The sequence below is a fragment of the Haemorhous mexicanus genome, chromosome 3 (assembly GCF_027477595.1).
Source record: "Haemorhous mexicanus isolate bHaeMex1 chromosome 3, bHaeMex1.pri, whole genome shotgun sequence".
NCBI lineage: Eukaryota > Metazoa > Chordata > Aves > Passeriformes > Fringillidae > Haemorhous > Haemorhous mexicanus.
The window spans coordinates 73,429,329-73,454,047 of record NC_082343.1 but is presented as its reverse complement, the minus strand read 5'-3'; the positions used below and the strand labels follow the sequence as shown (position 1 = coordinate 73,454,047).

Genomic DNA, 24,719 nt, shown 5'->3' with positions numbered 1-24,719 from the left:
TGTTTCTTACACCCAGCCAGAGTAGCTGCAGTTGCTAAGGATATTGTGTGCAGCCACCACACAAAGTTGTATTTTCCTTACTCTGTTGTCTTTCTTGCATTTCTGTGGCTGGTTCAGACTGGCTGTGACTAAATAGGTGGTCACAGGAAAACCATGCATTAAAAACTTCTGGCCTGAAATGATTGGCAGATGTGAAGGATCTGTCTCAGGCTCTTTAGAACAAGCACACTACTTTTCCTGGTGTATGTAATCAATTCTTGGATCATCTGGGAAGACTACCCATCTCAGGGTAGTTTAATTTTCATCCATAGATAATTTCTATGTATGGGAAACAGTCAAACAGTTTTGAATGAGAGCTGATAAAGAGAAGCAGAAACAAGTGAGATGCTTTTCCATTTCTTATTGACATCAGATCAAGATCCAGTGTGTGTTCCTGGGAAATACACTCCATGCAAATGAGGTCCATGGAGTTACCAGCCAAGTGAAACACAGGCTGGTGCTGTGTAAATGAATGGGCTTTCTGCCCATGCTGGCTGAATCTGTGGTAGCAGCATAGCTGAGCAAATACACTTCAACATCATTTGGTAGCAAAGTGGTTGCTGTTGCACAGTCTGTACATCCGGGTAAGTGTGCTTTGGGTCTCATCTTGTGCAAGCACATTTACCTGGAAGAGAGAAAACATCCAAACTAAATTTCATGGCTGGCATTTGCCTCCAGCATGGGCAGGAAGCGGGGGTGGCATATTTTTCACTCATCTTCACATGCCAGAGTTTGAGTCAGTTTTCTCAGAGCTTCCTCTACTGTCCATGGAGAAAACCAGCCAGCATTTACAACACATTTATCAATCTCTTTCAGACATCAGCAACAGAGCAGTTTACATTTGGTCAGATGGAAATGACAGTTAGCACCAGACTTTTAAAGTGTGTTGAGATAGATGATGATTCTTCTGATGATGCAGAAGAATACACAGTGGGTATGTCAAAAGATGGTGGAGATCACTCCAGGCTGTTCTTTTTTCCCTGAGGAGACAAAACACCTTTAACAATCAGTCTCTGAGCTGCTGGGCCAGTGATGCTGGCCTACTGGGCACAGGAGCCTTAGGTGCTGGACATCTACACTGCACTGGTGGGGAGGGCTGCTAGCAGCTGTGGCCTGACTCATCCAGCATTCTTTTGGATGATGCCTGGACACAGATGGGGTGTTAAAGCTAGACCAGGTATCGTTGCCATTGCTGTAGGTGACTTGCATGACATTGCTGTGGAGGAGTTTGATGCTGGTACAAGTGACATGGGCCCTCCTGGGTGAGTAGTCTGAAGTGCCATGGAAGTGCAGCCACATCTGTAGCTCATGTGTCCCTGCTCCTTGTTTATTAAATCACAGCCACAGTGTTCCCTGGCTCAGAACAGTTTATAAGCCCAAATTAAAACTTGGGGAAAAGTTACCGGACAAGGTAGTTTACAGCCAGAGTAGTTCCTTAGTCCATTTTGCTCACAGCTGAACAAATCCTTGTGTCTTTATCACTGGAGAAGACTAGGGTGGGGGAAGGTAAATATGTCAGTAGGTAGAAAGAGAGAGGTGGCAGCAACTGCTTTAAACCAGCATTGCTGCCAGAAACTTGTTCTTCAAATGACCCCCTGTCGACTTACCTGACAATCCATGGTCGTTTGAGTAGTTCAGTATATTGGCTTCAGGGAGCCCCAGAACAAAGACTTTCCTTAAAAAACTCAGCCCTTACTCAGATAAAACTCCCACTCATGCCCCAGGGAGTTTTGCATGACGCAGGATTACAGGATGATGTCTCAGCTTTGTTGTGTGTACTGCCTGTAGCTGCTTTTTAGTTCTGTGGATGAATAAAGGCTGTGCCCATTTACAAGAAAACTTGATTTCCTTTTACTCAAGATCAGTTTACTAAAAACTTCATCATCCCCTTTATAAGCTAGAGATGGGCTTTTGAGGAACTTAACAAGTGACCTGAAGGAGGTGTCTTGAGAGAATGTGGAGAAGGACAAGGCTTCGAGGATCTTAGCAGGCAGGCAGTGGCATCTGAGATTTTTAATTAGTCCACACTCTTCCCACAATGGGCCCCAAGGTTTCCGAGGTGAGGTGAGGAGTTCCTCAGGACTACTGGTAAGCCCAAGCTCAGCTAGTGAGTATGTTCAGTGTTTGGGGATCCTGAGGTGCTTTTTTTCCCCTCCTCCTCTGTGACAGGTATGCTGCATCATGCCTTTAGTTTCTCTGATTCTGTGATTACTCATTGTTATTTTGTGTGAGCAAAGCCAGCAGGTGTTACAATATCTTCCCCGTCAGCATGTCCTGCAGTTTCTGTTTCCTCGGATGAGACAGGAAAGCAATCACTTCAGGGCCAGAGAACTGGGCCTCATTTCGTCAGCTGGAAGGTGACTAGTTAAAATCTAACTAGCAGTCTCACAGCCAGTGCCTGACAGGAACAGTCCCTGAAGACTATTAAGAAAATAAAAATTCCCTGCTCTGTCATATAATGGAAATGAGAATACTTCAACAGCCATCCCCTCTAATCTGTTATCCAGCCCTTAGCAGCTTACCAAGCCTGTATTTAACCTATTTCCCTAATGGCAATTAAGAAATGTTTTCATTTCCCAGGGAGAGGATTGCCAATGAAATCCCCCTCTCCCCCCCAACCCCCATCCTGTGGCTCCGTTCTCTCCCTCCTCTTCCCCACACCCCAGCCCCTTCTTCCTTAGCCCAAGGCATCCAAAGCATTCCCCGTGTGTTTGGGTAGCATGCAGTGAGGAAGAAATGATTAAGCAGCTGAATGTTTGAAATCCAGCTAAATGCACCGATTATTATCTGCTTAGGGCTTTCTTATCTCGAACTGTGTGGTGCTTAATGGTAGGCCCATTGTTTTCAGCTCAAAGGTATTAATGAAGGAATCAGGGCAGCAGGCTGATGTCATAGGTGGCTGAAAGGTGACTTGTGCACTGATTTCCCTTACTCCACCCCTTCACAAGTCCCTTCCAACTAGTTCAGAAGAAGGGTTAGTATTTTTAGAATGGAGGGGGAAAAAAAACCAGCAAGCAGCCGAGGTTGCATTTGTGTGTCTGGTAAAAGGATTGGAGTGGCTCCTAAATATCCTGCTTAAAAGATGTACTCTCTGAGCTTCTGCTCTACTTTCTCACTTCATAAAGACTCTGAAGTGTTGGCGCAGGTCTCAGCGTGAAAGCGACCAGCTGGCCCTTGTTCACACCTGCCCTAGGCACTGACCAGCAGAGCACGCTTGATGTCCTGACCTATATCCAAGGTGAGGTTTCCACTTAGTGGTTTCCATGGGAAGAAAGAGTTGTAGAAGTAGCTGCCACCAAGGATGGCTTCTTGAGGTGGGTGAAGCCCTCAAGATGATGCACAATTTAAGGAAGTGCTTTTGTAGCCAAGTTATCAGCTGTGCTTTCTGTCACTCTTGGGAGTTAAATCCTTTTCTCTTTTTTTTCATATGTACATAGTTATTAGATGCAAAGTGGTATATGTTGTGTGAGGAGAGACTCTTCTCTCTGGGGTGAGGTATCTTGAGTGTATTCAGTTTTCTATTACACAACACAAGCAGGAAAAGAGTAAAGATTTAGAATAGACCTGATTTCAGTGTCATTGTTTGTATTTTAATCATACACTCATTTCTGTAATTCTTTTTGTGGCAGATTTAATTTGGTATTCCTTCCCTTTTTGTCATCGACATGAAAAACACTATTCTTCTTTGCCTTAAAGTACTGCTCTACGTGGACTTTGGCATCACACTCCTGCAAAAATACTAAAATTTCTTCAAGGTCTTTTTTTTGTGGACCCAGCTAAGAATTCAAGGAAAGGTGTGCTACCAGAAACTGACTTGTGGAGCTTTTGTGATTTTGGGGACAATAAAAGAAAATCAGCTTTTAAATAGCAATGTCATAAGGTAGCAAGTAAAGAGTTCTTGTGTCCATACATATCCAAGCAGGTCTCAGACTAGAATTTAAAATAATGCACTTTCTTTTTTTCATTTTAATGAGACAATATTTTTTGTGGAATATGTAAGTTAATCAGAGTCTGTGATTACAGTTATAATGTCTTTGCTGGCACAGGGTTCATAAGATAGGATTTCTGTCTTACCTAGACAAATGAGTGAAGAGCTTAATCCTTTCAAATTTTTGATTGGTTTTGTTTGTTTTTCTCAATTTCAGTTTAGTTTTTGGTTTGATGAACGTGCAGTAGCTTTCTCTGTTCGCTGGAGTGCTTTGTGCCTGTTGAAGGAGCTATCTAAATAGCCCACTAGCAAAGACTAGAAAGTCGAAAGAGAAAGCAGAGAAGAAAGAGTGGCACTGAATACCCATAAATGCATCAAAGCCAGCTGCTGTCTTGAATAAGATTTACTTAACAGGAAACCATCAAACACCAAAACTCTCCCTTCATTTTTTTTTTCCCAGGGAGAAAAAGAACTGCATAGCAGTAGATTGACTTTGAGTTTGAGTTGGTTGGTTTTTGGTTTTTTTCCTTTCTTATTAGTTTTTTTCTTTCCTCTTTTTTTAACTTACTAGTTCACGACTGAGATTGGTTTGTGTAGGGTGTTTTTGGTTTGTTTGGAGTTTTTGGGAAGGGTTGAGTGAACTGACTCGCACTTCCAGTCCTGTCCTCTCACATCCCCTCCTGTCCCCCTCCCTGTTTCTGTAAGTTCAGCAGTAAAAACCTATTGAAATGTGAGATTACCAAACTGAAGCAATCAGTCTGAAATGATTAAGGAAGATGACTATTCTTTTCTTCAGATGACCAAAAGTCATCTTGTCCAGAGTTCCTTATCTTCAAGGTGCTATTTCACAACAGTTTCTTTCTAAGTATGTATTTCCTGTTAAAATCTGAAGACTTTACATTGTAGGTAAGCTTGTATGTACAAACTATCACCAACAGTTACAAAAATTGGTGTCTTTCTTTTGAAATGATGTTGATGTTTTTTAAAGGAAAAAGTGTTTATTTATTTCTTTAGTAATTTAGGAGATTATGTGTCAAGCCTAGGGTGAAATTTTGTTTGCTGAACTTATCTTAAACCTCAGGAGGGGAGGAAGGTTCCGTTTAAAGGTCAAAGCATTTCAAGATTTCAATTCAGTATATTTTTTACCTTTAAAGTTTTCCCTCACCCCACCCAAACCTCGAACCATTGGAAGATTTTCAGATGCCTTACACATGTTCATCTTGTATTGAAATTTTTGAAATAACTCCACATTAAATGCCACACTAATTTAATATTCATGCACATATTACTATCATCTACTGTGCACCAACACTCCTCTGGCGAGAAATTCAGTGTTTGAGCTTGGAGGAGAATGCTGGAGCTGACAAAATTCAGATGCTAATGATAATTAATTTATGTAGTGGCAAAGATAGGTGCACTGCCAGGTGCTTTACAGGCAGATAAGATCTGGTTTCTGCTTCAGTGAGTTTACAGTCTGAGGCCCCGGTTTTGCAAATACTTATGCACATGAGTTATGCCACTGGGTGCAGTGACACTACTCATGCATGTGAAGTTACTCACCTGTAGTGAGCTATCTGTGTACAGTTTCAACTGCATTAGCTTTTCAATTGATTGTGCTGTGAGTCAGCAGTAATTCAGGCTGATAATTGTGGTTATTTAACAAGCTCTGCCAGTCAGAAATTAAAGAAAAAATACAGGAGTCACCTTTCCACAAGGGAATTGAAAACTCAGGTTTTCCTGGGAAGTTTTTCAGGAAGCAAACGGTCCATGTTAGTTCTGGCATTTTCATGTCGCACTGGCTTAAATTATGTCTATTTGCGTACAAATCACAGAGGAGAAAAAAATCACCCGATAATTGGAAGGGAAAAGTGTTATTCCCGTTCCTCATTTGTCGTGATGCTGATCTTGGGGCCACGGTAAGAGCGTTTCCAGTGAAATTACTTTCAAGTCTGGGAAAAAGCAATCAGCAGAGGCCTTGGTAGCTGTAAATTTGTGGCAGCAGTCCCTAATTCATCTTGTAATTCTATGACAGGCTCTGAATTGCCCGTATTTGGCCAGGGATCACCTCAGTGGACAGTTAATGAAAGAGCAGAGGGAACTTGAAGGTCAGTCACACTGAATTCTTTTTTCTTCCTGGCTATGTCTTTTTTATTGCATCCTATCTTTCTTTATATAATTTATTAAAGAAAACCCTTTTTTTTGTTTGTTTCTGGCAAAAGCAAATCTTTGCCTCTTTGTTTATCTGTCTTTTTTGCTTGAAGCATTTATAAAACAGCCTAAAATGCCTCAAGATAGATGTTTCTGTTGAAATCAAGTGACAGAATTACACTTTAGCCAATTTCTATTTCTTGTCTGAGTGTGGTCATGAGAATGAAATAGCAACAGATGCTGCAGCCAGGTATGGTTTTGAGAATGGAATTTTTACATCGACATGTGAATCTAATCTAAGTACAATGAGAAGACTTTAGTTATTGGCTCACACTCAGAATAAATGAATTTGAACTTCAGAAAGCCATGAGACTAATTAAAATAACACCAGAAAATGCATTTGTGTCTGCTGGAGTCAGACTAACTAGCAGATAAGCTATAATAGCATTTGTTTGTTGAAACACTGTAGTAAATGGGGGCTGACTCATCAGAACACAAGATTTTTTTTGTGACATGTATAGCAGAACAGACATGTTGAAAAAAAATTTAAAAATAAAAACAAAGAGGAGTCATGGATTAAAAATTAAGATGGCTTTTTCTTTTTCTTCTTCCCTCTTTCTTATTTTATAAGATACTTTCCTGTCATCGCTGTTTTCTCTTTTTCAGAATCTCTTCTTTCTTTGGACAACATCAATTTTCTCTCTTGTTTTATCTCATTCAGTCTGTCTCTCAGAATACCTTGTGTCTTAATCTTCTCTCTCTAGCTTATGCCTTCAATCTTTTTGCCTCATTTTTCTGTCCTTTTCCTATCCTTTTCATATCTCTCCTTTATTTCCCCTTTATTTCGACTTTCATTCCAAAAACATTATCTTCCTACCTCAGAGTTCCCTTCCCCTGTTCAGCCTTTGTTAGAAAAAAATTCATAGGGCTCAACACCATTTGACCCTTCCAGATAAAGTATTTTGAATGACCACTCTGGCTTCAGGTAAAAAGGAAGTGTTGGTGGATGAAGCAGTGGGTTTTTTTCACTCTCTGAACTTCTTTCAGTCACAACAAGATCATTGTTACTTCCTCTCAGGCTAATTCAAAATCCTTTGCAATTCATTGGAAGCTTCATTTGCTATTAAAATAAACCTACAAAGTAGGGAGAAAAGTGATATTAAAAAAAAAAAAAGTGGCTAGAGAAGTCCACTTTCTGCCAGCTCTACAAGGGAAAATTAAAAAAATATTTAGAGGTGAGTTTATTTTTCAAAGTACATTCAATTTAAACTAGTGGTAAGAATTAACTGCATTTTAATGGTTATCATGTAGTCAAGGAATGCCCTTATTATAAGCAGAGTACAATGAGCTTTTCTATTTGTGAACTTGGGGTTCCATGTCACTTTTTAATAGGCTTCTGCAGCACACATCCTTTTGACTGCCTGTGACAGAGCAGAGGTCGTTCTTAGCTGCAGGACCTGCTACTTGTCTGTGCCTGTCTTGGCTGTGGGATGTCTCTTGTGGACTGTGGCCACTTGTGACTGTGACTGTGGCCCTTTGTCACTTACCAGCACCAGGGGATTTCCAGCCCCAAAGCTTTTGCAGATCCCAGAGGAGCAGATCAGAGATGTGGTGTGGAAAGCAAGGTGATGCCTTCATCTGTACAGATAAAGGGGGGTTTGTGCATACATAACCCTTTGAAAATTATGCCAATACAATCTCAGTCAAGTCTAGTGGAACAGAAATGGTCTTGCACAAGCCAACACAGGGAACAAGGTGGCTTCTCGTAATTTTAGCAACATCTCATTTCTACACATGCTGAGTTTCCAATATTTGTACAAGAAGCTGCTCCGTGAAGGTTGATTGGAAGTGATTGGGATTGTTTTGTGTCTCAGTTTTTCATATTTCTGTTTAAATCAGATTAAGTCAACATATTTGAAATGCTGGATTTGGCAGAAACAAAATTGGTTGACGGAGGACATGAAAATCTTCTTTTTGCATGTAGAAGACTATTGTTAACTTAATATAACAGGGTGTCAAAACCCATCATATGCGAAGTGTTATAAAGTGCTTTTATTAATGGTGTAAAAAATCCAATAACAACCCAAGAAACTTCTCATTATGAGAAGAGAAAACATTAGTGCTTTTCCTGACAGTGTTCCTTTTCATGGGGGATTCCTCTGTGGAACACTAATCAAGTCCATTCAGAAAGATCTTAATTAATTTAATTAAAATCTGTCAGATCAAACTGATTAGCCTGACATCCAGCGTGGTGATAGGAAGGAGGCTGGTACAAGCATTGTAAGTGTATTGAGTGGGCTTGCTGCTTGCAATCAGAGATGTGTGGCTGCTGTGGGGATCAAAGCTGTCTTTCATTGTTGTCAGAACAAATGTTATGGGTCCCCTGGGCAAGTGATCCAGTTTCTTTTTGTCAGAAAATATTTTATACCTCCACAGCCCCAGCAGCTCAGCAGGGGACAGCAGGTACCTGGTTCTCTGTGCCGGGTGACCTTTCCTACCCCCCTGACAAGGGGAATACAGATTAGACATTCCTCATCTCTTTGCCATCCTCTATCTCAGGTGTTGGCCATGGGCAGGAGAGAGAGGCCATGGTGACAGGGGTGACACTGCATTTTGGCGCTGAGCGTGGGTGTCGCTGCAACAGAACCTTCCAAGGAGTGGTGTGTCCACATGGGGCATCTTCCTTCTGCTGCCACCTCCCACTGAACTGAGGTGGGAGCTGAGAAACTGCACTCTCTGCTACCTGGCTGTGCTTGTCCAAAATATGAGGAGCTACCTCAGCCATGTAAGCCTCTTAATTCTGCAGCTGCTAGTGATGACGTGTGGTTTCTATGGCAAACATCAGGGCAGCCAGTGCCAATCTGTATCTCTAGGTCCTTCCACTTCCCCTACCCCACACATGTACTTGCAGAGTACCTCTCCTCTTCAAAGATTTTAATAAGCACTTTTATCCATCGTTATAGTGGGAAGGATCCATCAAAAGGGTAATAGCTAGTAAATACTCAATTTTTTCAGGCCCCAATCCTGGAAGTGCTTGGGCATATGTTTTAGCTTTATGTGCCATAATTCAGGCTTCAGTGGAACCATTCACAGTACGTGAGGCTAAGCATATGTGTAAGTTAGGAATTGTAAAGATTAAATAGCATTCCTGTTAGCTGGAAATCAAAAGGTAGATGAAAACAGGGACTCCAACTACAGAGGAAATGCAGTTCCTGAAGGAAGAACAGCAGCAGCAGCTGACATAAAAGACTTGCCAATAGAAGACCTGTCAGTGACACGTGTTTAGTCTTTATTTGTGAGAGGGACTTTTCTCACGTTGGCAAAATGCCAATGGGTCAGTTTCTCCAAGGGTGGAACTCATCTGGAGCATTGAGTTCCATTTGCATGGGCACACACCCAGTGAAAGCATCTCTCTACAGTTGAGAAGCATTTATCTGATTTCAGTACTTGGGCTTCACCAGACTTTTTGCCAGGAAATGATAGATTGTTGGAAGGAATAGGATGTAAGTTTCATCTGCAGATGCTTTTCCTGACTTACACCTTCCCAGTACTTTCTGGCCATGCCAGTTGAATTGATACCAATATCCTTGAAACAGGCAAGGTAGCTTTAATTTGAACAGTGAGCTCCCAATAAAAAGGGTATGTTTGGTCAGTTTAGGATCTTACAGCTGGAGGAAGATGCTCTATGGAATGATTCATGGTGATAAGGATAGGGCAGACAAATAGGTAGAAATAAGCCACTAGCCACACTAGCCAATATATTTGTCCTTTTTAAAAAAAAATAAAATTGTAATCATATTTTCCCTTCTCTGCTATCTAAGTCTCAGCTTAGATATTTAGATGTATTTTTCCCTACCTGCCAAGGGCTTCATTGATCCTGATCTTGTTTTATCTCCACACTGGCCCAAGGATCCACCCATGATAAGACCTTTTAACAAGAAAATTTATTACACATATAATAAATGTACATATAATAAATGTGGTCTCTTGATGACTAACTCAGGCCATTCTTCTAGTGGAGTACCAGAGTCCATCATTTTTTCTCCTTGTTTTTACTATGGCGTCCTTCCCTCATGTCTTCCCAACTCCTCCATTAATTTTCTCTTAAGATAATGCAAAACTGAATTCTATTCAACCTTACTTTTTAAATTAAATTCTGCTCTAAATTTTATTTTTTTACTAAATGTCAGGTAATTAAGTTGAAAAACTTAGTTTTTCAAGGTTCCAGTCATGGAACTGAGACTGAGTGATAGGTTCAACACATTGCCAAAAGGCATATTTGTAGATATAAATGGGAAACAAGAAGGAATTTTTGAAGAGATCTTTTCAGTAAGATTTTATAGAATTGGTCTCTTCCAATGCAACGGCTGTATGAGCTGTAGGTGCCACTTGAATCAAAAGTGATTTTTATTTTTCCTTTGTGTTTTGCAGTCAGCTAACCTAATATTTTGAGGAAATAACACTGGACATTATTGATCTATTTTTTTCTTTTCTTCCTGGCTCCTAGGTCACAGTTTAGGCCCTAGTTCAGCAAAGTACTTAAGAAGAGGCTTATCTTTAAGCACATGTTCAAGTCTCAGCAGAGTAAATGAGAATTAAGCAAATACTTAAGTACTTTACTGAATAGGGATAGAATTAAGCATGTAGTTGAATGTTTTGCTGAATCAGGGCCTTAAAATTAAAAATTAATCTTATTTGTGCTACGAAGATTGGAAAGCTACGCGCTAGATTTGGATCTTGAATTAATATAAACCAGGAACAGGGTAGCACCAACTGTCACAAGGAGAGGGGTGTATAGGTGTAAAAAGAGGGTAAAGCTGCGGTTGCTAAAATCGTGGGCAGGACCTAGGAGAGATGTGCATTCTGTTCCTATGTCTGTTTCAGGCTAAATTACTGGAGACTGACATTCCTTTGTGCTTCAGTCCTGCTGCTGGTGAACCCTGGCATGCACAAAAAGTTCCATTATAGCTGCCATGCTTAGTCTGGAGTTGCAGGAGAAGGGGCTTAATCTTTCTAAGCCTCAACACACGCTCTATTTGTCCTGTGAAGGGAAGGTGATGCCACTTCCCTTCTTCCAAACTCTTTGAGCTGGAGAGGTTTCTTTCTGTATGTTATCTTGATGCCTGGCACAGTGCTCTTGCTTGTGCTTTCTAGAAGGCTTTCTAATAAAAGTCCATAATAATAAATCCTGTGCTTTGGGCATGACAAAATGATTCGTGTGACGTGATAGAGTATTGTTGCAGCTGAAGTTTTTGTCAAGATTTAGGTTGATACAAACTAATGGCAGCATTAAGTAGTTTTCTGACCAGCATAATTAACTTGTGAGAATCTAGGAAAAAATATTTGAAGAAGTGTGGTAACTTTCCACTATTTTTTAGGAAGACAGCTGCTGCTTTCAGCCTGTAGGGTTGAGCAGGTTATGGATGAATGTACAGGAATGTTTGCATGTTTTAGGGATGTCTGTTAAATGTGCAACCATTTAGAGTTTTTAGTGCCTGTGAATTCCTTCTGAGCAGTTTTTGGTATTGGCAATAAACATTTGAGTGGTTTACGTGAGGCATTTCAAAACCATCCTTTCTGCAAACATGGAATTGGTGCCTGGAGCTGGCTTAGTGTTCATCGTGGTGTTCGGTGTTGCTGTTACCCTGTAGCAATACTCAGAGAAGACTGATTGACACAAGTGCTTCTCTTCAACTAAACTTCATAGAAGGATAGCTCAGCAAGCAGGGCTGTGAGTGTAATATGAGCTGCATGGGTGCCAGCTAATGGTTAACTGGCTCTGCTGAACCTGCGTCCCTTGAACAAACGCTATCAGTGTGGGATGAGTTGTCTTATTTCTACAGACAACCTACTTCAGGTTGGAGACGAAAGCCTTACTCTTAGGAGTAGAAGACAGCAGGAGGGCTTTCGCTGCCTGCTCAAACAGGGAAGGGAAGGAAGGCATCGCGTTACTAGAGCTGCTGTTTTCCACTGGAAACAGGAGGGATGAGGCTAGTAGGGTGTCTGAGTATGTTCTGAAGTGTGTAGGGTGGCTGACCTCCACTCAGCTGTTATTTTGATTTTTTACCGACTGTGGACCGAACAGGTGCTTGACGCAGTGTGAAGCTTCTCAGGATAGCTGGCGTAACTTTGTGCCAAGGCTTTGAGAAAGGGGAGAGAAGCAGGCAAGATCATGCTTTACGCAGGAGGTTACAGTGTGGAGATACTCTGTATGGAGAATGAAGGGGCAAGATAGTGCTGAAACTTTGAGCTTTCTGTACAAGGCAGAAAATTAATAGATAAGGTGAGTCAAAACTGTGGATCTTGTATGCTGGGGGCTTTGAAAACTTTGTGGAAACTACTTGTTATAGGCATATGGGATAACCATCTTGTTTTCTGAAATTCCATAAGGGCATAAATCTATATTTAGTGTTCATGAGATACCTCTCACCCAAGCACAGTTCTTGCAATGACAGCATTGTATGATCGTCTCGATTAATCATCTTGGCTTATAAAATGGGTTATTATCTTAAATCTGAACTGTTTAAAAAACACTAGCTCTAGATGAGTTGTAATAGTGTGGGTTTGTTTGGGGTTTCGTTTTTGTTTTTTCAATGGCAAATACAAATTCCCCTCTATGCATTTGAAATACAAAAACTAGGGGGGGTTTTGAGAATAAACAAATTACTTGTTCCTACAGGTAGAAATCCGGAACTCAGCATTAAGGGCTTTAAAAGCATATCTAGAGAAAACCAGTGGGTTTCACTGTTTCAGTTATGGGTGGAGTAAGTTGGTAATTCATTTTTTTGATCCTGACTAGAAGGACATACATTATTACATCAGAAATCATCTCTCTGTGCTTATTTTTTGAGACTAACTTCTCCTCCCTTGATGAATGAAGTGACCCACATGTAAACACAAGCTAGCTTTGCATAAAGTGATGGATTTTTAACTGTATAGCATCTATTGCTTACAGTAGAAGCCTCTGTTCAGAACAGAAGTTTACAATTTGATGCATTTAACGTTTTTGACCAGATAAAAATTCTTTGTTAAAGTGTAGTTGGGTACTCAGTTCCCTCTTCATTTGGGTTACCCTTGCACCAGTGTGAGTACATTTAATTCAATTGAGATCCCTGTGACTCAGAGCATTAAACATGTGACAAGAAACAAAATTATGAGAGACTTAAAAGGCAACTCTTTTTTTTCTAGTTTTGTGTTATTTATTAACAGTATACTTCATTTGACTTCGGTTGCACAAAAGCTCTGTCAACTAAGTTAATAGTAAATGCCACTTCCTAGTCAGCATGATATGAAAGTCTCTGGCATACAGAATGATTCTTTTAAGCATCTTGCATGCACAGAATAAAATATGTACCTATAATTTTTTTAAATTACTCTTTTAAAATTACTATCAAAGTACTAAACCTGATTTTTTTACCTTGTTTAAATAATTTTCTCTTGACGAAGTATAGTTTGATATGATAACTGAATTGATTTATACACAGAACGAAAGAGAGAACAACATATTTTAGACAGATCAATGAAATATTGACAGGCCTGGAACATAAGTGATTTTGATTTGTGCATTCTCCAGTCACTTTTTTCTTCGGCAGAAAAGTCACACTTGCACCATTTCTGGGAGTTATTCTGTTAATGGCAAAAAGTTTAAATTTATAATTCAAAATTTTTGAAGCAAATCAGAAATTAGGAACCTGGAACAAGAGGCAGCTTTTGAACTCCAGGTTTGTTAAACAAAAATGCATTCGATTTTTTGCTGGGAAACTCCTCTTTTAAGCACAGCGAAGTTGTAAATTTTTATCTCCTTAATACCTTCTTGGCTTAAAGCGACAAAGTCTAAAAAGACTTTATGAATACAAGTTTTGGGGGGTTTTTCTGTTTTGTTTCACTAACGTCCATTTTATGGAGACTTTATGAGTTCCTGTGCATCCTCCAAATATTGACACTGCTGGGGCTGGATGGAAAGTTCAGACCAAATCTTGAACCTCCTCTTGTTGGTTCTACAGACTGTCTGGAGTCCAAAGGTTACGAACTGCTTGTAAACTATCTCCAGAATAAAAGCCTGTGTGCCAGGACATCAGTGCTAGTATTGTGTCCTCTATTCTTTTCCTAATTTGCAGTTTCTCCCCACCCTGCCCCCGTGGATTGTCAATGGCCTGAATTGTTTCAGTCTGTTTAATTCAGCGAGGCTGTGCTAATCGGTGTCGCCTGAAAGCCTGTCCTGAGACCCCGAGACTTCAGAGATGTTAATTCGCTTAGTATTACAAAACTAAAAGGGAAAAAAAAAAAAAAAAAAAAAAAAAGAAAAAAAAAAAAAAAAAGAGAGAGAAAAAGAAGAAAACAAAAACCCACCATAGTAGTTCTTCATTGTCTGCTCTGGAGGCACAGACATTAAACAGTCAGTACACAACTTTTTAGAACAGTTTTTAATCCATGCCGACCTAACAGAACTATTCTCTTTAACATTAAGCATTCAAATTGCTCTGTACAGGATTTACCCAGTGACTAAAAGACAACAGAAATCTTCCTGTGAACCCAAATTTAAAGAGTTCTCTTTGCTTAGCTGTGCCAGATGTGCATGTTCAACCAAATAAGACCATTTATGTCCTTAAACCTGAGACAGTAACAACGCTGAACCTACAAAATGGATTTGGACCCTTCAGGTACATACCTGAAGGAGAATCTAAGAGCTTGAGTTACTATTGAGGCTCTCTGGGTGGCTCAGTGGGAGAACTCAGTACTCAGGAGAGGAATCCCAGGAGCCACCAAGTTCAGCCAGCAGCATCCTGAGTTTAGTTCCAATGACTTGTGCATTTTTGCGAAGTGGAGGATAGGGCATGGTCCAACCACATCCTTCCTCAGTAAATGGAATTGCCCTGTCTGTTCTTTGGATATCCTTTGAGGATCCAGGCTCAACCTCTCAGGCAAAAGTATAAAATAGTAGATTTCTTCAACGTTATTAAAAAGCTTGTTCTAAATGAACATTTCTGCCTCAAGCAATTTTCCAAAGAAATACTTTTGCTAGAGAGACGAGGAACAATCAATTACAGCTTTCCACAGGCAAACACTACATGTATTTTTACTCCCAACTGTGATAAATTTACCTTGGATTTAGTTCATTAAGAAAACTTCATCAGGGAAATGCAATTTCTCCTCACTGTCTAAACATAACAAATAGTACTTATCTCCTTTGGCTAGTTGTTTTTCAGACATGAAATTCCTGTTAAATGGATCTTATTAATACAAACATTCTTAAAAGCCACACATTCTTTTCCATTGCACTGATGTGTGGTTTTTAGTTGGTAACACAATATATACTATCAGTGGTTTATCACAGTGAGTAAAAGTCCAGGGAAGGCAACTTACATGAGTCTTTAACTATGAATTGATCCTCCGCCATCAAATTTAATTTGTTGTTTTTTTCAGGAATAAAATTGTTGGGGAGGGGGGTTTGTTTGTTTTATGTAAAATAGCTTTTACCAAAAATTTGGGTTTGTATTATGATTGGTAAATGTTTTTGTGGCATACGCCTCATGAATAGTCTCTAAATACTCCTCACAGCCAGCAGTAATCTTAATGATAAATCATTTTGCAACGTTTCAAATGTTCTTAACTCTTGGTGAGATAATTCCAAAATTCAGTGTGTTAAATATTTTCAAGAAGTAGGCTTGCTGACTTTTAATCTGCAGGTCTGTTTTGCACCACATGCAGTTTCCAGGTACCCTGTATCTCTTGTGCTGCGTAACCGCGTCTCGCGTGCGCGGCTATCTAATCTTGCGGCAGGTGAGAAGCTGTAATTTGTGGGGCTTCTTATCGAAACGCAGAAAACTGATGTGGAAAGAATGGCAACCAAGCTGAATTTTGCCCTCACGGTATTAATTTTGCTTTTTTAAAAAAACAAAAAGGTGCAGCTGAATGAATAATCTCCAGAGCTGTTAAAACATAGCAGGTTGCGTGGTTGAAAGGCAAACCCTTCACTCCCCAAGAGCCCAGCGCCCCCCGTGCTCACCGGGATCATTGTCCAGTGATGCAAGAGTTTGCTAATTAAACAGTTCACAGAAGTGTTTGGGGCAGAACCTGTGGACATTTAACCAATTGAACAATTTATTGCTGTAATTGAAAGGGTTAGCTGGTGTTTATTAACTAGCCTTCCTGTCACGTTCCAATGGCTGGACTAACCCTTGGTCCCTGATTTGTTTTCGAGTGTCCCACCGGTGGTGTTGGCGCTGCAATGTCACTCTTCAGGCTGCCACTTCAAGGCCACAGCTTCACTTATCGGCCTTTTGCAAATTCAGCCACATTACTGGATTTTTTTTTTCCTTGCTGGAGTAGCAAGTGTTTTATTACAAAGTACTGTCGCTTCAGAGCAAAACCAAGACGGAAAATAAGTTTGGATTATTAAGAAATTTCAGCAAACCGCTTCTGGCTTGAAAATATTTTCTGGCTTTGTAATTTCAGTATAGTACTAGTTTATTTTCCTTTTATGTTTATGGTTACCTCTGCCGTCTCCATCATCATTAAAGCGGGTTTGGGGCTGGGATAAAGGCGTCATTGCAGCGGCGTGCAGCAGGGCTTCCAGTCCAACCGCTGAGGCACGCGAAGTTTGGGACACAAATCTATTCAGGGGAACAATGAGTCCTGATGGTGATAACAGGCTGCTTCTCCCCCTTTACCCATGAAAGCTTCTATAACTAGAACTAATTGGCCGTTCTTAAAGTGCAATTAGCGGGGATATTAATCTAGGCCTGACAGGTGTGAAAATGTGTTTCTTTGAGTCCATTCAATAGGCACCCTCTCTGATCACCCGTAGGAGGGGTCTGAAGCAATTGTACCTATAAACTTGCAAGCCTTTAGTTTGTTGGAACCGAACAGCCCACTTTTAATAATCGCATTTGAGTCAGATGACATTCACTCGACAGAAATGGATGGGAGGAAGTTCACTTAATACTGACATAATAGTTGGTATCACTTCCATCATCGGGAAAGGAAATGACTGCTTTCGCCTTCATTTGGGTATGTGAAGAAAAAGGAAGACTTTTTAAAAATACATATTTTGATGAGAAAGTTCAGACTGAATTATTTTGCATTAGGGATAATTAGGTGTCCTCCCTCAGTTTGCCTCTTGTGCAGTTCGATAAATCTCCACTTGCAATGTTTGCTGCTCTCCTCATTGTTCTTCCTCCCAAGAGGCACAGAATAGACCAGAGCCTTTAAAAGGCAAGAGTGGCATTATCATCAGCTCTGCAGCTTTTAAATAGTGATAATGTAACTGTTTAACTCCAGTTGGAGATAGAGTTTCAGGACTGGGATGGATACAGCACTACTAGTTCAGCTTTGCTGCAGCTGGTGTGCAAGAGCACAGCTCAATGGAGCTGCATTGGTCTATACATGTCCAAAGATCCTTAATTTAAGCAGCAGACTTATTGTGGGATGCTGAAAGGGTTCCAGCTGAATTTGCAGATGGCTGCTTATGCTAGTGGGCTTCAGGCTTGGAACTAAATGAGGAAATTTGTATTTCCCGTTTTAATTAAAAGGGGTATTCAAAATTTAAGACTAAAAGACAAAAGCCTACCCCAAAGACATGCATCTGTTTTACATAAGATAAATGTGTTATAAGAGTGAGAAATTGCTTGAAGATGGTCTTGATACTGAAAATAGTGTGAGTTCATGGGCATGCACATGCATGTATACTGCTCAGTCAGCTAGAATTTTTTCCAAAGATGGAAAACTTATTATGTATGGTCTGCATACATAAAAAAAAAAAATCTGCATAATGCTTTACTAATTCACCCTTCTGGAAGTATCTGAATGTCTAGACCACTGTGATATTTCTTAGAAATACTTTAGAAGACTTGATAGAAAAGATGAGTCTAGGTCTTTCTCAGCCACTCAGCACAGTCTTCTGATAAAAAAAGGCAATTTCATTTTAAAAATTGTTCTACTAAGGCAGGAGACCCATCTTACTGGCATTTTTTTGCCTCACTGCTGTGATGGAAAGCGCCCTCTTTTAGACTAAAGAACTTCTTGTCTGAATTTGCTTGAGACAATTTTGTTCTTCAGGAAAATCCTTAGCTGAAAAATCTCAAAAAATAGATCCTTGCTGTTTACTTCATGACACTCTGAGCACATCCTTTCCCAACCTTGGCAAACCAAAAAGCAAGATCATGCTTGCATAATGAAACAAGGTTTAGCAGCACCCAGGAGTATGAGCAGTGATTGCAGTAGCCTTGGAAAATGTGGATGTCCCTGAACCCGAATTTGTGTGCCCTTCTGAGATGTAAAGCTTATTAACTTAGCTGTTACTGTATCTGTGTTGCTCTCTTGATGCCCTGATACCCCTCAGGACACTGCAGTTTTCCACAGCCGGTAGGGCTTGGAGCTGGCTCTGCAGGCTTTGCAACAGAGCATGCTGCATGGTTAGTCGTGCTCTCTTGCATCTTTTCTAAGAAATGCTCTGCATTTTCTAACCTAATGCAATAGAAATTGATCTTGATTCAACACAGATGACCAGCATAGGAAACGACACTCTGCTTCTGGAGCAATAGCAAGGTTTGTCATTCCTTTGGAATCCATTGCCCTTCTTCCTGGTTTAGGAGGGCAGGGCAATCTTTTTCTTGATTACCCTAAATAGTGCAAAACATCCAAGGGGAAGGAGGGTCTTGTGACTGAGACAAAGGGCTGTGATTCAGGACTTGTGGGTACAGCTCCTATCCCTGCTGTCTGCTTTCAGTTAAACCTTGGGGAAGTCATTACATCTCTTCCTCTTACACAAAATCCCAGACTCCTCCTGTCTTTTCCATTGAGATGAGAGGTTCTTGTCACCAGCTGCACATTTGTGTGCATTCCTCACCATTGTTATCCACTAATGCAAGCTACAGAGCCTGCCTTCTCATATTTGGCAGGAAAGTTGAGGTATTAGTGTTCTGGGGGCTGATCCTATGCCCAAATCTGCGACCAGGACTCCTGCTCGCCTTTTCATCTCCCATGCTAATCCTCTCCCCTCAATACAGCTCCATTTCTCCCCTTTCTTCCTGAACCACTGAGAAGTGGAGAGGAAGAGAAGAGGTAGCTTTCCCCCTCCTTACTGTGAGACCAAAATATATTATTATCTGTCTTCTCTTAAATAGACATGGCAACAAGATTACTCAAATTCATGTCAGCTGAATACGAGCTATGCAGTTTTGCAAGTTGATGACTAAAATTATTGGAATTACCCAGAGCTAAATGGTTTGTTATAGCTGGAAATTGGAAAATCTCTTGGTGTTTGCACCATTGTTTGTCGTGGAAGCGTCAGTCCTGCTGTTTTGTGTCTTCACCCTTTTTATAGACAAAAAGGGCACACAATGGAGAGGTTTGTTCATACTTGCTTAAATTCAAATGGTTTGGACAGTTACTTTCTTTATACCTCAGTTATATTTTCATCCCTATGCAGAGTTTTCATTAGCAAGTTATTTTGTGGTTACCCAGTAATTGCATTGAGATATTTCTCTCTTAGATTTCTTAACTGTAATAATGCAACCAAAAAGCAGTAAACCGTGCTTTTGCTCAAGAAATACCTGAGAAAAAAAATGCAGTGATTAAAAGAATGCCTAATTAACAACTGATGAGGTATTTATTGATGGAAAGTTGCAGCTCTTAGCTGCATGGCTGATAAGAAACAAGAGAATGAATAATAGCTACCAGTGTCCCAAGTTTGAAAAGCCAGAGGAAATGGCTGCAAGAAAAAGCGAATGAAGATGGATGAAATCCCAGGAGGGTGAAGGGAGATTGCAGGGAGTCCTCCATGCTGGACAGGGCTGAGTGGCTGACTCCTGGCTCACCTCAGCTGTTGCCTTTCGCAGTGGTATTTTGAAAGGCGCAGTTTGGGAGAAGTGCTTCCTGGCTGCCACTGCCGCACACCACTTGCAGATGCTGCCTGTGGGTCAGTGAGAGGTCACCTCCAGTTAACTCAACACCCTCAGTGAGGAGAAAGCTCTTGGGGATAAACTTTCTTACTATGACTGCCTAACCAGCACTGAGAGAACTTGCAGATGCTTAACTTGCTCTTTTGCCTTGTCCTGAGGTAGTTCTCATGGCATCATTAGCACTGCCAACTATTACCTCTCCACTTGTCCAGTACAGCAGGTTCAGCAGCACCACTCTCTACAGCCTGGTGGTTGGGTTTTCTCCTGGCAGGTCCCCCTCCCTGTGCTGTGGCGAGGGCCCAGCTGCCCTCCAGCGCCTCACCAGCACCTTGGCAGAGCTGACAAGGACCAAGAGAGACCTTGGGGTCTGCAGAGGGAACAGCATCCCATGTTCACTTGGATGCCCCAGAGCATGTGTGGGTGCCTCCCAGGCTTGCTCTGTGTGACAGGATGTGGCTCCTGGTCCCATGAAATCTAAACTGGGGCACTCAGAGCTCCATGGTTCAGTGCCAAAGGGAAAAGGGAGCTCTTACACCTCTGCCTGTAGTTGGAACGTTGTCAGTGATGACATCAAGGGCGGCATCAGGAGGGGATGGACTGAACATGAAGGTGGGTGGTGTTTGCTTAGGAAATGTAAAGTCCAAGTATGTTCAGCAAACTGCCCAAGTCCTGTAGCTCTAGAAGCAGATCAGTCGCATTTAAATTATTGTGTTCTGAAAAAGATCAAAGATGCAAATAAATGGCACGAGTCATGCGGGAGCCCATTTTACATATGTGCGTAGAGATACATAGAAATAGAAATCAATGTATTTTACATTGCTCCCACACTTTTACTTGTGACAGCAGTTACAGAGCCCTGTTCACAGGTGAGTCTGGGTGCAGGCGCTCCCTGGTTGTTACTTCCCTGGTGGGGCTTTCTCACGCATCCGTGCAGATTCGGGGCAAAAGTCTGGAAAAGGTAAAATGCTGAGGCAAGAGGACTGAAGTCTGAAAAACCTTTTTAGGTTTCAGACTGTTCTGTTCTTGTCCATAAAAGAATTTAGTAGGCATATATTTTATGCGTGTGGGTACATCAGTAGATGCATAAAAATACATACGTCTGTTTTCAATAAAAGTGTTCCATGATCTAAACATCTTCCAGATAACATCTTAAAAATCTTAGGCTTCACATTTTCTCAAACAGGCTTGTTCAGGGAAACGAAAGAGAGTGCTTGACAAGATTATGGTGTTGCTTCTATACATTTCCTTTATTCTTGTGGCTAAAAGGAAATTACAATGTGTTGTTAAGCCAAAGCGTGGTCTGTGGAGCTGAACCAAAAAACCTTTAAATGGACTAAAATTCCCCTTCTGATAAAAGGGAAAACTACACAGCAGAGAGACAGGATATCTTTAATTTAAATAGTGGGTTTAGGTATATTAATTTGAGTTCAAAGCATCTTTCAAAGGGTATGATGCCCACATTTTTAATTTTACCTAATACTGAGCATCTGGTGTGGACTGGTTTGTGGTACTGAGAGCAAAAGGAAATACATTACTCATAGATGAAAGGAGTGAGGGAGAATCACTGTCCTGACTAAAAATAGCCTTTTTTCCACCAGTTAATATCAGCTGGAGGTTTTATTAAATAGTAATTGTCTAGAAAAAGACAATAATTGAGTGTGACTGTTTCCTTTCAGGGGCCAGGCCCAGGTGGTGAAAGTTAAGTATTGTCCTTCAGATAAGGTCCTGAAAGCAGTTTTCCTGAATGTCCTCTGAGCCCTTCTGCAAAATGTCCTTTCTGGGTGCTGAGCTGCAGACAGACAAAATCCAGGCCTTTTTGCAGGGCAGCAGCAGTTTTCAGGGATGTAGCACCAGAGGATTTTATGGCTGCTTTGCAAATACAAAGCTGGCTCACCTCTTTGGCTGGAACTCTAACCCAGAGGCGCAGAGATCACAAGAGACAAATGTCTTGAATTAAGAAATGGAGTTGACATCTATAAAAGTCAGAGCACATCTAGTAGGCAACATGTGTAATAAGACTATAACATTATATCTAATAGGGAGATTAGAAAGCTGTCTGAAAAAAACGCAGCTTCCGTTCAGATCTGCACATTCAAAACCAAAATACACCAGATTAATGGGGTTTTTTGTTCCTGCACCCCCCTTCCCCTATACTTACTGATCTGAATCCCTACGCTCTTTTCCTAAAAATCAGTCCAGTTTTTTTTTCAGTACAAGGTTAGTGACAATCCTGGTAACAACTTTGCCCATCTCTACTGGAGTCCATAGTGAAAAAATGTGTATTTCTGTGAGGTTAACAATATTCTCTTTATTTCTATAAGGTTGTTCTCTTTTAATGAGAGTTTTATGCATCATAATGTTAACACCATTTGTCTGGGGCTCTATGTATCATGAATATCTAAACATTATTTAATTAACCTTTGCAAGCGTCCCGTGAGTCAGAGAACCATGAGACAGAGCCCGACAGGAAGTGCTTTTTCTGCCCTCCAAAAGTTTTCAAACTGCTACTTATTCTGAGTTGAATGGACTCAAAACATTGGGGGAGTTTTCATGGAGGAGAAGTGGAGGATGAGAGAGCGTGAGAGACACAGTGGTTTGCTGCAAAATGGCCAAAGAGTTCCAGAAAGCTCCCTGGGGAAGGGGAAAGCTGTCATTTCAGCCCTTTGTCCTGCATGGTGAAGTTTTGGAACTTTGGCCTCACGCCCCCACATGCTGAACGAGGAGTGTAATGGCTGAGCCAGAGTCAGGCCAGCTCTGCTGGGTGGTCTGCAGACAAGCACTCAGAGAGAAGGTCACCATGGCCTTCTAGTGAGAGCAGCTCCCAGAAGCTTTGCTGGCTGTAGCTTGGACCATCTTTTCTTTCGCATTCCACTTAAGTGGTCTCACTGTGAGGTGAGGGCTGAGCTCTTATCCAGACAGAAACACCACTTCCCCAGAAAGTAGCACATATGTCCTACTGGGAAACCTGCTTTTTGGCCATTCACCATTTCCCAGGGGAAGTTGACCCCTTGGGTCAGTAAGGGTAGTTACTTCAAAGACCACAGAAATTGATACCATATTCAGTTTGAGAATTCAGACATCTTGATTTGATGGTTTAAACCACTGGACCACACTTTTTCTGAAATAGGTAGGAATATTTGCATTTTTATATAGGGAAACTGAGGCACAGAAAGGGTCTGAGGTTTGCCAGAAGCCACATGCTAGGCCTGTGGAAAAGCTAAGAACAGAACCCAGGTTTCCTGATACCAGCACGAATGATTCAGCCACAGCACACTGTGAGGGCAGGACAGGAAGGAGCAAAGATATAAAAAATTAATTTCTTCTGAAAGTGAAAATTCTTGCTTCAAGTAGTGCTTTCTATTGTATCCAAATAATTTCTACATCCCTGTAATCTAATTTTTCTTTACCATTTGGGTTTAACAGTGAATATTGCATTGACACCTACCCCTGGAAACTCCTGGCCTTCTGCTAACCACATATTGGTGGGCTAAAATGAGAGACTGCCCATGGAGAATATAATCCTGGTCTGCAGGGGGCACAGAGATTTCTTCACCTCTGGGAAGCAGACAGTGGTTTACAGTTACCCGTCCCTGAAACTCCACTTTTTTACTGGGGCCTGAAGCTCCATGTTTAGTTTAACTCCACACTGGAAGTTAACATGAACCTTAAAGTGGGGGACAGGGGCCTTTAGCTGACGAGGAGAGTTATGACTTTGCTTGTGGCAGTTTTAAATATGCAGAAAATATGTATGAAATTTTAAAGGATATGTTACCCACAAGTTCAGGAAGCCAGATATTTTCATGTCTTCCTTCATTTAAAATAGAGTGGAAACCCAATACAATTCCGTTCACATTTATCAATGTGTTTTAACAGAAAAAAAATGGGGTCAATAAGTCCTCTGAAAAGAGGCTAAAATGAAGGAAGATAGAGTTCATCACTTCCATATTTTGAGCCTGTGACTTCCAAAATCAAGGGCTTGGTAATCCTAATGGATTGACTTCCAAATTTCCTTGGATTTGTATTGCTGGACTTGTCTCTCTCCACGGCTTAGCTGGATCCCTGCAGATAGATTTTTAGGTTTATATGGTGTAATTCCACTTAGCCCAGCTGTAAACTTATGGTGGCTGAATTAATACATTACAAAGGGAGAAAAAGAAAAAGAAAAGAGTATACCTACAAACCCCCTGGCTTGTATATCAAATCCTGAGGGGGAAAAACTGGGCATTTCAATTAGTTGGTTGTGTGGCCTGATTGAAGAACAGCCCCATGGCTAACAAAGCTTTGTCTGTAGTATCAGCTTGCTCCTCATCCACCAGGACAAATAGAGTGGTTGGTCATTAACGGGCTAGCCATCGGGTAGGGGTTTTGTTCTTAAATGGGGGCTTTGTCTTATCCCTGCTGTTTAAGCCCTCTCCAAGCACTCCTCACCTGTCATATCTGTCATACATTTAATTCATCACGCTCTCTGGTCAAAAGCTACACTGATAGTATCAAAAGAAGAGGAGGGGGCTTCTTATAACTTTAGCGATCAAAGGAGATTACAAAGCAAATAAGATTTTAATGAAGACGGCAGGTTTGGAAAGGAGAATTTACTGCACTGAGAATCGCTAACACATAAATGTTCGTTTTATCTGTATAGTATTTGAGAGTGGAATCCCAAGCTATTACAGAAGGAAGGATGGATACATGTGTTGGTTCATGGT

At 41.0% G+C, this 24,719-nt stretch overlaps 1 protein-coding gene across 2 annotated transcripts in view; it reads left to right on the top strand.

The window, feature by feature from the left end:
• The window catches only part of PRDM1 (PR/SET domain 1), a 101,503-nt gene that overhangs the window by 32,877 nt on the left and 43,907 nt on the right, over positions 1 to 24,719 (top strand). The window contains exon 3 of one of the 2 annotated variants that reach the window (XM_059842366.1): positions 6,000 to 6,072. The exons of the other annotated variant lie outside the window; for it this stretch is intronic. The gene's annotated coding sequence lies outside the window, so the exon portion shown is untranslated. The remainder of the gene's footprint in view (positions 1 to 5,999; positions 6,073 to 24,719) is intronic. 2 annotated transcript variants of the gene reach the window in all.